This window comes from Colius striatus, chromosome 11, assembly GCF_028858725.1.
Source record: "Colius striatus isolate bColStr4 chromosome 11, bColStr4.1.hap1, whole genome shotgun sequence".
Lineage (NCBI taxonomy): Eukaryota > Metazoa > Chordata > Aves > Coliiformes > Coliidae > Colius > Colius striatus.
The window spans coordinates 27,574,068-27,588,878 of record NC_084769.1 but is presented as its reverse complement, the minus strand read 5'-3'; the positions used below and the strand labels follow the sequence as shown (position 1 = coordinate 27,588,878).

Below are 14,811 nucleotides of genomic sequence, written 5' to 3'. Positions count from 1 at the left end.
TAGCTTTTCATGCACTTTTCCCACCTTGTCCCTACCTGCTTTTCAGCGCACAGTGCTGTGTGAGACACAGAGATGAGTTTGTCCCACGGACACTGGTGTTGCTGTGGCCCAGTTCTTCCAAGAGGTAGAACACGTTCCTCAGGAAAAATCTCCAGTTATTTCTGTAGTCTTAAGTGCACAAGATTAAAAAAAAAATCTAAGGAACATTAATGGCATATCTTGATTGCTTCATATTAACCTGGTATATAGTAACCTTCTCTCTTAAAGCTAAAGGTGATGGATAATTCATTCAGGGAACAGGACTCCTACAATATCAAACTGAAGACCTGAAATGTAAGGATTTTGCCTGTATTATGTGCCATCACCACTTTTGCAAGGTAAGTTTGAGTTCTTTTATCAGCTGCAGCGGGAAACAGTATCAGAAGCTGTCCCACTGTGGGAGTGTGAGCAAAGCAAAAGGTGGGATACTCAATTCAGGGGCAGTGCTGCCTTATGCTGGTGTGAGTTTGAGTGCTGGGACTTGAGGGACTACTGGCACAAAGTTGAAAAGCACAAATGCAGGGTTATCAGAATAGCATTCCTCTCGTACTTATAATTGAGACTGCCAAAACAAGTAAAGAACAAGAGTTTGTGCTCAAATCAAAACTTCTTTTGGTCAGTACTGAAGTCATCAGGATTAGCAAATGAAATGGTAATAGTATCTGTTTTCTGCTGGTGTAACTAATGGTATGAGGCACTGGTCAATTTCCCCACTACCTCCTTAACTTACACAATACTACTAGTTAAGAAAAAGAGAGGGAGTGTTAAAAAAAAGGAAAAAATTGGATTCACCATCTTGGTCTATGGTGTTAATGTCTCAATTTGAATCCTATAGTGTCCCAATGTGAAGATAAACAGGCAAAAAGGAGTACTTCAGTTTTTAGTGTGGAAGCTTTAAGCCAGTACAGATCTAGAGTAACTCTGCACAACACTGGGAAAAGCCAGGCCATCCCTCACTTCTCCCTGTTTTCAGGACATGAATCTGGATGTCTGGCACACTAGAGTTTCAAGATCTAGCTGTGCTAGACATTGATACCAATCTAGTATTGCTCTCAAAGTACTAAAGTAATAACAAAATGGTAATCCGGGGTCTCCCAAGCTCCTACTGTGGAGTCTTGGTTTTTTGTCAGATCTGGTTTGTCTGTATCTGTCAGACGTGGTTTGTCTGTATCTTTACATGTGTGCCTGGAGGCAGAGACTGCTTCCTGAAAGATGAAGGATGACAGAAACACATAAGAGTGGGCTGAGAGCTTGTAATCCAGCAAGGCATGAGAGTCAGAATGAACCCCAGCAAGCGAATCCTGTTACAATACCTTGTTCTGCACCCTCTGCTGCCTCCCATGCCATGAAAGCCCTACACCAAGTGATGCATGTGAGGGCAGAGCAATGCATAGTTTGAACGATGAAAATCACTGCTGAAGTATCCCTGGTTGTGAGTGATTATCATTCTGCATACTGGGTCTAAGCTTTGTAGAGCTCCAAGGAAGCTAGTTGCTTACACACCATAAAACAAGTGTTTTTCAATGTTTACAGAGGCACAAGGTTGTCATCCTGCAAACCCATGCTCATTTGCATAGTCTGTGCCAGTTACAGAGGCTATTTCTCAGTTTAACTCCTGCAAGTAGTTGTCAGTCATACAAGAAAGCTGAGTTTTTAGTAGCCAGACAGGTCCTTATTCTCTCCATGTTTTTTTCTTAGGTGAGATCCTTTCCCACTGGTCTCTGTCATTTATGAAGCTGTTTTTATTGTGCCTCTTTTTCTATGGTTAGAGGTAGCTTCTCTGATGGAGGCCTTGCTTGTAGATGTCTCTAGGCAAACTTGTAATATCAGAATTAGCTCATATGAGGTGTCTGGTCTTAATTTGAAGGCTTGCTGTAAGCCCAGTCTGAGGGCTACCTAGAGCTAGTTCTTAGTGCTCACAGGCTTAGCAGACTGTCTTCTGACTCATTCTAATTGTTTACAGCTATGTTAAGAACTTTTGGAAACAGGAGAAATGTGCTAGGTATTCAGGAGCTGTGGTATGAGGAGTCCTGAGGAGAAAGCACAGAGGTTTGTTTGTGAAAGGTCCATTGCAGTCAATACTCTTAGAATGACTGAGCTAGCTGTACACGTAAGTATGCACGAGTTATAAAATCTCATTGCAATTCTGAAGGAGAGATGTCTAGGCTTAGTAATTATAGCCTTGCCTTTGAAGTGTGGGGAAAATAGCAAGTATATAAAAAAGCAAGCATGTCAGTAGAAGAAGAATGTGAGAGAAGAATATAAAAGCTGATGCATGCCAGTTATTGTGTTGGAAAACTATTCTTACAGAAGGGTGTGTTTTGGCTGCGAGAAACAGAAGAATCCTGCCTTCAGCTCTTGAGGATTTTTGTGGTGCTTAATCTATAAAGCTGACAAAGAGGAGGTGGGAGAAAGAGGCACAAAACAACACTGAAAACCTCACAAAAATGAAAACACCCAAAACCGGTAAGAGTGTGCCTGTAGTAAATTACTGAGAAATGGTCCCTACCATTCCCTAGAAGTGTTTAGCCTTTGCCTTCCTGCACACGGTCCCAAAATTGCAGATTTGAATGAAGCTTCCTGAACTATTTCTTCAAAACAAACTTCAGACAAGGTCCCGAATGTTATTTGTGTATATTGTTTTCTGGGTGTCTAAATGTGCTATGGAAAGATGAAGGACTGAAATCTCATAATAGCTTGATCTGTACTTCAGTAAGGATGGTGTCTTTTCTGTTAGCATTTACAGTCAGTATATCCTGATGATTGTATCCCACTGCTTGTTGAAGAAAGGCTGCCTTGGGCCTGTGTAATTTACTTCCAGTTTCTATCTAAAATAGCAAGAACAGAGTGGTAATCTCAGTATGCACAAAACCATTGTACAGGTTGTGATGTGAACTAAATGTTATATTGCAGAAGTTTTGTGCAGTGAAAATATTTTTTTAATTCTGTGTTTTCTGTTAGCTGTATTTCTATAGTAATGTCATTAATAGATATATTCTATAGTAAGTAGTGGTTAAATATAGTGTAGTGTTTGAATAGTGATTACTCAACCGTAGGAATGTCAGAATTCATTACTACTGTAATTTTTATTTACTTTTCTATTGCTGGGGGAAAACTCCTACTTTTTTTCCAATATCTGTCATCAGGATTTGGCTAGATCTGTCTTGTGTGCTTGACATAGCTGTGAAAACAGTAAACAGCTCTGTGATTCTCTCTTTCACTGGCAATGGCAACTCTGCCCATTTTTGAATATCAAAGCAAGCGTAGTACCTTTAAAAAACAAATTTATGATAAATATTTTCATATCCAGTTGCCATAAATACCCTTATTTATATACACAGAATATACAGCAGATAAAGACATACGTTAAGGATTGAATCAAAGGCAATTTAATGACTGAAGCTGCTTTTACTAAAGGTAACTCTAGAAAAAAATTTAGTAGTTTAGCTTCACTGCCTTTGACTCAGCCCTGCTTCCCTTTGGCCACTGCTTCTGAACTGTAACCACCGAGTGAGTAACTGATGCAGCTGAGGAGGTAGCATATACTCACTTCAAAGAGTCCTGGCCAGTCTCTGCAGAAACAGAAGGCTGGGCTCACTGACCTGGCACACTGCTCTGATGTGGATCCCTGGGAAGGAATGCTTACACAGTACAGCTTACACCTGAGAGTGAGCAGTGATGTGATGCAGTAATGCTAACCTGTGTTACAGATGCAAAGACAATTAATGATCAAAATAATGATGTCCACATGAATCCTATAATGGATGATAAAATGATTAATACAGATTTACACCAGTATCATTTGTTACTGTACTTGGTGGCTTCTCAGGCTTTTTAGATTAGGACAAATTAAGCAGTTAAAGCATGGTTGTCTGCTAAACTTAGTATGCTTTTGGAAGTTTGGGAACTGCTTGCACTCGATCTGGAATGAATCCTAATTTTAAGGGCATGTATGCTATGATTTAAGATGAAATTTAAGATGACTTTCGACTACAATTTACTGTCATATGATGTTTCACTCCTTTATCTTGTTGTCATATTACATCAGGCAATTGCACACTGAGATGCTGTGTTGTAAAACAAAGTGCTTATGCACACAGTATTTTTCTTTCTCTGCACAGGTAGGGATTTTTTTTTCCCTATGCACTCAGATGCTGATGGTGTAGTATAACCTGTGATGGCCCACAGTGCTGTTCACAAGAACAGAACTCTTCTGCTTTTCCAAAGTACAAAAGCAATGAAAAAATATTTCTGACAAAGATTGATAAATATCGTTTAATTTTTTTGGTTAAGAAAAACTTGTTCTGTAAGCTCAATGAAATTGAACAATGAAATTGCTGTTCTCCTATCTCACAAAAAACAGAATCAAATTTGTGTCTCACTTCTGCAAAAGTTTAAAGGCACTTTGTTAGATACTTGCATGTATATGGCAGTATTTATTTATGTTTTAGCCCAGTAGATACCTGTATGTATATGGCAGTATTTATTTAGGTTTTAGCCTGTTTGATCCCTTAAGTCTACTAAGTATTCTGCAACAAGATAACATTCTGAAATGAAAGTTGTGCAGAATACCTACTCTTAACTCTTTCCTGCTATTTAATATTGCAAGTAACATTTCTGCTCTGCTCTTTTCTGCCATATTTCGCTTGATGCCCCTTTATTCTGAGGTAAGCAAATGTAGGTATGAAGTCCTGTAGGAGTCTGGTCTTTTCTGTAAAGTGCATGTGCATCCTTATGTATTGTAGCTTAGCCCTCAAACACCTTGAGAACAGAAAGGTGAAAAGGTGACAAAGTGCCTACTTGTGTGTGATGTATTAACACCATATCCTACCAAGAGTTACCCCACCTTGGGTGATGCCTTAAGCACAAAGACCCATGGTATTACAGTTATAAATCGGTACATGGACCTTATTCTAACAGCAGTGACTGTGAAACAGGTGTACGTACGCAGGTGTACCCTACAGCTGCAGCTCATGATTAAAAAGAACAAAGCAGAACAGGAACTATTGCCAGAAAGTCAACTGGTATTTCTTGGGTCTGCTGGCTGGCCCAGGCATACAGGTACTTCTTGCATACTGTTCCAGCCTCAAGACTGAACAGGAAAATTGTGCACTCTAAACACAGTTTGTTGTGGTTGAGGCCGCCCATCAGGGAACAAAAGACCATGGTTAGCCTCAAGTACGAAAGACCTGAGAATTGCCAAAGGGCAGGGAGGGCTTAATTCATAGAATCATAGAATGGTAGGGGTTGGAAGGGACCTTTAGAGATCATCTAGTCCAACCCCCCTGCAGAAGCAGATCCACCTAGATCAGGTCACATATCCAGGCGGGTCTTGAAGACCTCCAAGGAAGGAGACACCACAACCCCTCTGGGCAGCCTGTTCCACTGCTCCATCACTCTCACAGTGAAATAGTTTTTTCTTATGCTTACATGGAACTTTTTGTGTTCCAGCTTCATCCCATTACCCCTTGTCCTGTTGCTGGCTACTACAGAAAAAAGGGATGTCCCAGCCTTCTGACACCCACCCTTTAGATATTTGTAAATGTTAATAAGATCTCCCCTCAGTCTCCTCTTCTCTAGATTAATTGCCTCTTATGGTTCAGGACAAACCAGACCAGGCTACTGAATGGCTCAGGGGGGGCAGGGAATGGGGGTTTCAGTCAGTCTATTCCTGATGGCTTCTGTCTCTCCTCAGGGCAGCTGGGCTCTGCACCAGTCCTCCCTGCACCTCCATGGGGTACCTCACACACCCGGCAACCCTGCACGGGCTGCTCTGACATGTGTTCATCCCAAAAGCTGCAGCTCCTCTCTGCCTCTCATGTGGGTCTGCTCTGCGGCCCGCAGGCTCTCCAGCACAGCCTGCGCATGGCTGCCTCCTCATACAGCCACTCCAGGTACACTCACCTGGAGCTGCTCTCAGTCCTGCTGTTGCCCTCTGTGGGTTGCAAGGGTACAGCCTGTGTTCTCACCACGGCTTGCAGAAGGGTCTCTGGTCTGGTATTCCTGTGGGGCCCACGTGGTCGCCTCCATCTTGTACCACTCTTATACCTCCTCCCAAGCACTTCAAATTCCCATCCTTAAATAGTGATGGAAGAGGCGCCAGATTGGCCCAGCCGGGCTGGAGGTGGGTCTGAACCCAGGAGCTGGGGGAGAGTCCAAAAACTCTTTACTGGGTCTCCACTGCAACCCGCTCCCCATGTTACCAAGCAAAAGCTGCTTCTTGCTAAACCATGATACGGTTATTCAAATTATATACTATAGTGACAGAACAAAGTCATTCAAGACATAATGATCCAGTGATCAAAGGTTGGATGCTAAGGTAAAGGAGTGTAATTACTGAGAGTGTTGAATTAGAGTTGCAGAGATGGGATGGTGTAGGCACAAATGTGGTTTGGACCAGCCAGCTTGAATAAAGATGGTAGGTTAATGCAGCTGGCAAGCTACTTCCAATTATCAGAAACAGGTGCTGCAAGTTAATCAGTTGGGCCCTGGATGATCACATGGGCAGAAGCAGCATATAAGGAGGTAGCTAGCAAAGGAAGGGTGGCTTCAAGTCAACTCTGTTGGTTGTACTATGTTGCTTGTGTATGTCTCTGCACGTGCATTACCTAGATTGTCTATGTCTTTGAATGAATATTGCTTGCACCTCTACAACATTTGGTGACCCCGACATGATTAGCTGAATTTGTTGGATTAAGAACCCTTGGCAGAAAAGCACCTGGATTCCTGCTTGAAAAGGCAAGTGACCTGAGTAAACTGGTATAATGGGAAAAATGATGAGCAAAGAGGAAAATCCTATTGACACCCTCCAGCATATCGTTGCTGAGAGAGGATTCAATTATGAAAGAAAGGTTTTGTTAAGACTTTGTAAGATGGAATCAGGAAGTAGGTCTCTTTCTCTCCCCCCAAGAAGTATATGAAAAGGGACATTGGGAAAATCTAGGATACACGTTGAATAATGTTATTGGCCTGTGTAAACTGGTATCATCCATTATACACCAGCTAGAAGCTGAGCGTGCTACAGCTGCTGCTGTGAAAGCAGAAAATGCTGTACCATCTGCGTTCCCTGTAGATGCTAAAAGGTTCTTTAGAGGTGGTGACTTTATAGTGCCATCGGCTCCACCTCTAGAAGAAAATACTAAGAGACTCTTTGGAGGGGATAATGTCATAGTACCCTCGGCTCCACCTCTAGAAGAGGAGAGCATGGATGTGAGCCCACCCCCCCCCCAGAACTCCCTAGAGTACCTTTCCAGGAGCCAAATGCACGCATTGTTTCTCCTCCCCTCCCACCTACCCTTCACCATCCTGCCCCATCCCATCCTGCTGCCATGCCTGAAGGAGTACCTGGCAGAGAAGGAAAGGTACGCTTTGCCCGTGACACTACGGATCTACCATTGCCCCTGAGCTCATCAACCGCTGAGTGTATTCCTCTTCCATCATCACCTCCAACATCTAGTGAAGGGGAAGATCAACAAAGACAATTGTTAAAGGAAGAATTAATAAGACATGGAGAAGATATGAAACAGAGTTTGGCCCACTTGGAGGAACTGATTGAAAAGCCAAAAGCAACAGCTAATCAACTGTTGAAATGGATTGATGAATTAACTAGACCAGGGATTAAAGTTTCACCCCCACAGGTGCTCAGAGACCCCCAGCCAGATGACTATGATCTGGCTAAGAAATGGAGAGGCCTCATACGTGATGCAGTAATTGAAGAATTTATTCCACAAGCCTTTCCAGTAATAACAGCACATAAAAAACAACAATGAGCACCTTTGGATTGGACGTTGGTAAGGGAAGGCCAGAAAGCAGTAATGCAATATGGCTTGTCCAACCCATACATTCAAACATTATTGGATCATATTTTCGCCAGCGGATTAATGACTCCATTTGACTGCTGGAAGCTAGCAGAAACCTTCCTGAAGCCCACTCAGGTATTACTATGGGAATCTGAATGGGGAAAAAAGAGTCGACATGGCAGTAGTAGAAAATATGGACTTAAAACAGGGAGATCTGTGGCGAGTTGTCACAGCAGACATGATGCTGGGTAAAGGACCGTTTGCTGACCCTCAGGTACAAGCCCGACTGCATGAAGCTATTTTGCAGCAAACACAGACACTGGCTCATCAATTGTTTAAGATTGTCTCTGACATGGACGTGCCAGTTCCCTCATACACAACCATTATATAGAAACCCAATGAGCCTTTTATGACCTTTTTAGACTGTCTAAGAGCAGCTCTGGATCATATACCAAACATGTCAGCTGAAGTAAAAGCGGAAATAGGGTTACACGTAGCAGTTGCTAACACTAACCATGACTGCAAAAAGATCCTGCAGGCTCTCCCACGGACAGCAACTTTGGTTGACATGATAGAAACCTGCTCTCAGGTAGGATCATCAGCACATTTAGCTGAAGCCATGGCAACAGCATTGAAACCTTTAGTTCAACAACACAAAGGAAATTGGAGGCCAAAATGCTTTAACTGTGGAAAAATAGGACAGGTGAAAAATCAATGTCCATCCAGACGATTGGTATGGACAAACAGCTCCATCAGACCATCAGGGTCCAATGGCAGATTTAATGGCAATTGTTGCAAATGTGGCAAGTTTGGACATAGAGCCACTGAGTGCCGCTCTCGAGTGGCCAGACACGCAACACCTAAGGGAAACGGGTTAATGAGTGCAAAAAGGGTGAGCGCGATGACACAAAAACGCCCTTCAACACCAAGAGCTGCCTGGATGGCCTCAGATCAGCCACTGCAGGAAGCGCAGGAGTGGATGCGGAAACAGCAGTAAAATAGCTCAATTATTTCCTTTCAGAGCTAAAGTTCCTTTCGCAGGAAGTCGTAAGCGTCGAGACGGTGGTTTTGGATCCACTGGAGTACCTGAGGTAAGACTGGCAATGCCACTTTCACAGGGAAAGCCCACTCAGACGGTTGTATTCCAACATCCAAATGGGGAACACATGGTTGGGTACAATACGTTACTTGATACAGGAGCAGATGTTACCATTGTTCCATTATACTATTGGCCAAAAAGCTGGCCTTTAGAGAATTTAGACACTCCTGTTGTCAGAATAGGAGGAACACAGATGACAAAAAATAGCAGAGACCTGATTTTGGTATGGATGCGGGACGAAGAGAATAGGTGCGTGCAAAGTAGACCCTATATAATGAACACTTCAGTTTGGCTTTTAGGTAGAGATGCCTTAAGCCAAATGGGCTTTCGTCTGTCGAATGAAAATTTTTAATGGCAACCAATCCTGAAGTTAACCCGGCTTAGAGATAAACCAGTTTGGATTGATCAATGGCCACTAAGCAAAGAGAAGCTCACCCAGATTCAGAAATTAGTAAATGAACAATTAGAAAAAGGTCATATTAAGCCATCCACCAGTCCATGGAATACACCAATTTTTACTATCCCTAAAAAATCAGGCAAATGGAGGCTGTTACATGATTTAAGAGCTGTTAATGCAGTGATGCAGGACATGGGTGCTTTACAGCCAGGATTACCCTCTCCTGCAGTGCTTCCAAAAGAATGGCCCCTGTTGGTGATTGACCTAAAGGACTGGTTTTTCACAATTCCCCTACATGAGGATGACAGTGAGAAGTTTGCCTTTACAGTACTATCGATTAACAAACAAGAGCCAGCAAAACGATATCAATGGACTGTTTTACCTCAGGGAATGAAGAACTCGCCAACTATTTGTCAAACTTATGTTGCCTTGGCGCTAGCCCCTCTGCGCAAAAAATACCCTCATGTTTTATTTTACCTTTATATGGATGATATCTTGATTGCAGGAAAAGACCTGGACCAGCATCAGATTCTACAAGAAGTGAACCGACAGTTGAGCATCTCTGGGTTGGTGATGGTGCCAGAGAAGGTACAAATGCACGCCTCTTGGAAATATTTAGGTAATATTATCACCAGTGCGCACATTTATCCTCAGAAGGTGGCAATTAAAACAGAAATTGCTAATTTAACAGATGTTGAAAAGCTAATAGGTGATAATCCAATGGGTATGAACCATATGTGGTATCACGAATGAGGATCTTGTACCACTAATGCCTTTGTTAAAAGGCATTTGCAAAAAGCAATCACCACAAGACTAGAAGCAATTGTGAAAATAATAGTTAAGGCCAGGAAACATCTGCTGGAAATAGCAGGGATTGAGGCAGATGTCGTTTCCGTTCCTCTCACAGATGAGTTCTTGAACTGGGCGCTGCAACAATCTGATGAATTACAGTGGGCCTTATTGTCATATCCAGGGACTATAAATAATCATTATCCGGCCCATAAATTGTTTTCTGTTAAATTTCAAATGGAAGACCGGCCGTTGAGATCAGCAGTACCCGTTAAAGGCCTGACTGCTTTTACCGACGCCAGTAAGATCCAAGCCAAAGCAGGAGTGGTTTGGTGGGAGAATGGAAAGTGGCAAAACCTAACTGTTCACTCCCCAGGCAGTTCAGTTCAACTGCTGGAACTGATGGCTGTAGTTAAAACTTTTGAGAAATGGCCAGACTTCCCATTAAACATCATCTCTGATTCCCTCTGTGTGGTTGATGCTGTCACTCGATTAGAGAGCGTTGTTGAAAGAAATCTCTAATCAGAATCTGAATAACTTATTTCTGCAGCTCTGGCATCAGATAAATGAACGGCAAACTGCTTATTATATTGGACATATTTGAAGCCATTTGGGCTTAAAAGATGGCCTATCAGTTGGCAATGAAATTGTTGACAAGATAGTAGCAGCTCTGTTATTGATACCTCTGGGGCCAATAATTGACACATTTTCTCAAGCCTCAAGGTCGCATGATTTTTTTCACCAAAGTGCGAAAATGCTGGCGAAGCAGTTTGACCTGACCATATTGGACGCTCAGGGTATTGTTTCCACGTGCCCTGCATGCCAGAATCAGATCGGCCTAGGAGTAGGAGTCAATCCCAGGGGTCTGGCACCATTAGGTATATGGCAATCAGATATCACTGTCTATGCTCCCTTTGGACGATTTAACGAATACATGTCACCATTGATACTTATTTGGCCATGGCTTGGGCCACAGCCTTAACGAGCGACAGCGCTCGAGACGTCATAAGACATTGGAGGAGTTGCTTTGCAATCCTTGGTGTTCCAAGAGAGATAAAAACTGATAAAGGCTCAGGATATATACCCAGTAGAACAAGTAAGTTTCTGAACTTATGGGGTGTTAAACATACTACTGGAATCCCAGGAAATTCCACCGGTCAAGCCATTATTGAACGTACTCATCAAACCTTAAAAGGACTGCTAGAAAAACAAAAAACGGGGGAAGAGGGGGTGAGCCCTCAAGATAGACTAATGAAAGCCCTTTATACAATGAATCATCTCAGAATTGTGGCAAAGCGGAATGAACCACCGGCATTAACACACTTTGCCCAAATGAGTCGGGATTTGGATTTTACTGACAAACCTAAAGTTTGGTATAAGAATCCCACTACTGGAGAGTGGCAAGGACCTGCAGATCTGTTAACGTGGGGAAGAGGCTACGCTTGTGTCATTACAGATCAAGGTCCCCGATGGATTCCGGCAAAATGGATCAAGCCACACCAACCGAAAGGACTGAATCACTATAAGAGCAATGGAAAAAACAATCTTGAGGAAAGAACCAAGTGATCCACCCTCAATCCATCACTCTGTTAAAATGTAAACTCTCTCAACTGTGGCACCACGTATGCTGCTGTAAATTCCTCCAGCTATCTGTATCACATTAAGAGAATTGAAGAACTTAACAAGATGACCAATGGGAACTTGAAAGCAAAAATGGTGTGTTTTCTACGGATGAAGAGATACTTCCATCTTATAATGCTCACAGATCAGCATGCTAAAGAAGTTGAAGAAAAGTCCAAAACTACATTCAGGAAACAGAAATATTAGTGGAGTTACCAAGAACTCATCCCTTTCTGCCAGTGTGCGTCCCTCCTAGCAACATATATCAAATTTATGTTTATTTTGAGTTTATGGATGTTTGTATTATATTGTTCAGCAATGTAGCTGTTATTGATCTTTTGTTGTAAACTCATGGCCATGGGTAAAAATATTTATGTTTTCTTCATGTACCTTTAATTTTGAAATGTGTTGCTAAAGCCTGGATGGTCCAAAAAAGAAAAAGGGGGGAATTGTAGGCACAAATGTGGCTTGGACCAGCCAGCTTGAATAAAGATGGTAGGGACAAGTTAATGCAGCTGGCAAGCTACTTCCAATTATCAGAAACAGGTGCTGTGAGTTAATCAGTTGGGCCCTGGATGATCACATGGGCAGAAGCAGCATATAAGGAGGTAGCTAGCAAAGGAAGGGTGGCTTCGACTCAACTCGGTTGTACTATGTTGCTTGTGTATGTCTCTGCACGTGCATTACCTAGATTCTCTATGTCTTTGAATGAATATTGCTTGCACCACTAAAACAGGATGGGAATGTAATAACTTTTCTTCATTGTTTACATAGGATATTTTTCTAATACAGCCTCAGCAAAAATGAAACATATAGCATTTGTGGGCTTCTGTTAGTGAACCAGCTGAGATCTGATATAATAAAAATAACCTAGCTACCTGATGAGAAAGTTACATATCTAAGACATTACAATTGGGATTGCTTAATGTACACATATGCACAGAAAAAGAGGAAGAAAATGTTTTATTTTTCTACCAGCATTATAAAGACTATCTGAAACACAGGGAGAAAAACTATTTTCTGGAAACTTCAGGACAGCTGTATGAATTTCTAATGGTTGAAAGGATTTGTAATCAATTCTGATATTGATACCAAGTATGTTCATGTTAATGACAAGGAAGGAAAAGACTAAGATAATTCTTTATGAATTATCATGGTAGCCTACGATATGCAGAAATTATATCCACTTCATTTAAGTTTGAGCTGCCATGTGGAACAGAAGTATTCTGCATTCTGTCCGTTAAGGCCCTAGAAAGCAAAGAGCCTTTTCAAGACAGTATTTCCTACTCAAGATCAGGTATATTATTAAGAATTCACCACAACTTCCTTGTTTTTACAGTGAGAGTACACATTCCCTTAGGAAACAATTTTTTTTAATATATCCAACTAACTGTAATGAATTTGACAGTAACATAAAAGGAGTCTATTCGAGCTTAGAAAAACAGCAATACAGAGAGAACTCTGCTTAACATTGAGGTTAACTACTTACTATCATGTTCTTACTGTTGACTATCTAGAGTGTGGTGGCTTACATACAGATGGAAGAAAAAAATTAGCAATGAATTCTAGCATAGAGAGAAGACCCAGGTTAAAGGTATTTGGGCTTGGAATGTCACTGTTTTCAGATGCAAAGTTTCAGTAAATGATGTAGGTTCTTCTTGTGCATTCCTACTGACAACTTAAATATTAGCACTTTTAAAGTCTTTTCATAAACTGATAAAAATACACGGAGTTTCCACAGCTAATTAAACCTTAAGCATGCCCATGCATGGAAAAAAATCAAACTTGTCAAGTTTAATCAAAACATGATGTCTGTAACTGTGGACCATGTAAAATGATTATATTGCTTGAAACTTTTGCTACGTTTCCTCTATTTATGCCTTTTAGCAGCAGCATAAGCAAAAGGAGCCAAACGTGTCCTGGGAACTTTGTTTTAATATGTAAGGCATGACAGCTAATTAGTTCAGTGACACAACCATAGATGTCCTTCTTTTAATTGAAGGAAAATGGTATGCAAAAGATAATGTTAGAAGCCATTGGGCCTCCATATCTACTGTGCCACCTATTGTACTGCATACACACATTTTCTGTTTTAGGTGGAGAGGGTGGTGCCCTGCTCTGATTTGATTGAGAGGTTTTGTGGCATTCAGTCAAAACCCATAGGTCATCACGCTTGTCCACCCAGTTGAACAGTCACACTAGAGTGGTGCTAGGAAAAGAGTGAAGAATAAGGGATACTGAACACTATCTACAGGGAGAAGTAGAACAATCTTGGTCATGCAATGAGAGTAAAATTGTAATTTAATCTTGTGAGAAGAGAGGGGAACTAAGGAATGGTGGAACATTATTTAAAATCTGAGCATTCATTTATATACTGTTTTGGATTAATCTTCTACTTGGTTTATTGCTTGCATATGTGAATTCAAAGGTTTTAAGTATTAAAATTTAAGTATAAAAATGTTACTAAAATATTACTACAACTTGCTTTGAACTATGTTTGTCACTGGGGGGAAGGGAATATATTCCAAAGTATTTGTTGACCAGCATCATTCTTCACTGCATTTAGAGAAGATTTTTCATTATTCTGGGTGTTTTTTGTGGTTTGGTGGTAATGTGTTTGTGGGGTTTTTATTTGATTTCTGAAGAATGAGGCTGTGCTGATACTGTCATGATGCTAAAGGAGAAAATGGAAGAACCTGGCTACTTTAGTATCTTCTTATTTAAAAAGTAGTGCTGCTCCAGGAAGTGTCTTGAATAACCAGTTCAGATACTTGATTAATAAAAATTGTATCATGTGGTTATGTGACTATTAGAGATGTTTGGAGATACAACTATGCTTTATTTAATTATTTACTTGTAAGCGTAGGAATAAAGGCAAAATTTTATGACTGACTACCTTTCCACTGAGCTGCTTTTTGAATACTGTCAGAAAAGGCACCTGGCACAAAAACCTATGAAAACTTTATGAAGATGTAACCAGATGGAGGCAGTGCATTGGATGTGGTTTATCTTGATTTCAGTAAAGCATTTGACAGTCTCCCACAATATCCTGGCAGCAAAACTGAGGT

The 14,811-nt window shown here is 41.3% G+C and overlaps 1 protein-coding gene across 16 annotated transcripts in view; it reads left to right on the top strand.

Moving 5' to 3' along the window:
- PIKFYVE (phosphoinositide kinase, FYVE-type zinc finger containing) overlaps positions 1-14,811 on the top strand; it is a 94,227-nt gene that overhangs the window by 70,433 nt on the left and 8,983 nt on the right. For 11 of the 16 annotated variants that reach the window (XR_009819441.1, XR_009819448.1, XR_009819442.1 and 8 more), the window contains 4 exons: positions 268-377; positions 2,350-2,505; positions 5,735-8,929; positions 9,840-14,615. The gene's annotated coding sequence lies outside the window, so the exon portion shown is untranslated. Of the gene's footprint in view, positions 1-267; positions 378-2,349; positions 2,506-5,734; positions 8,930-9,839; positions 14,616-14,811 lie in introns of those variants that run through there. The other 5 variants (XR_009819437.1, XR_009819438.1, XR_009819434.1 and 2 more) reach the window with 4 other exon arrangements.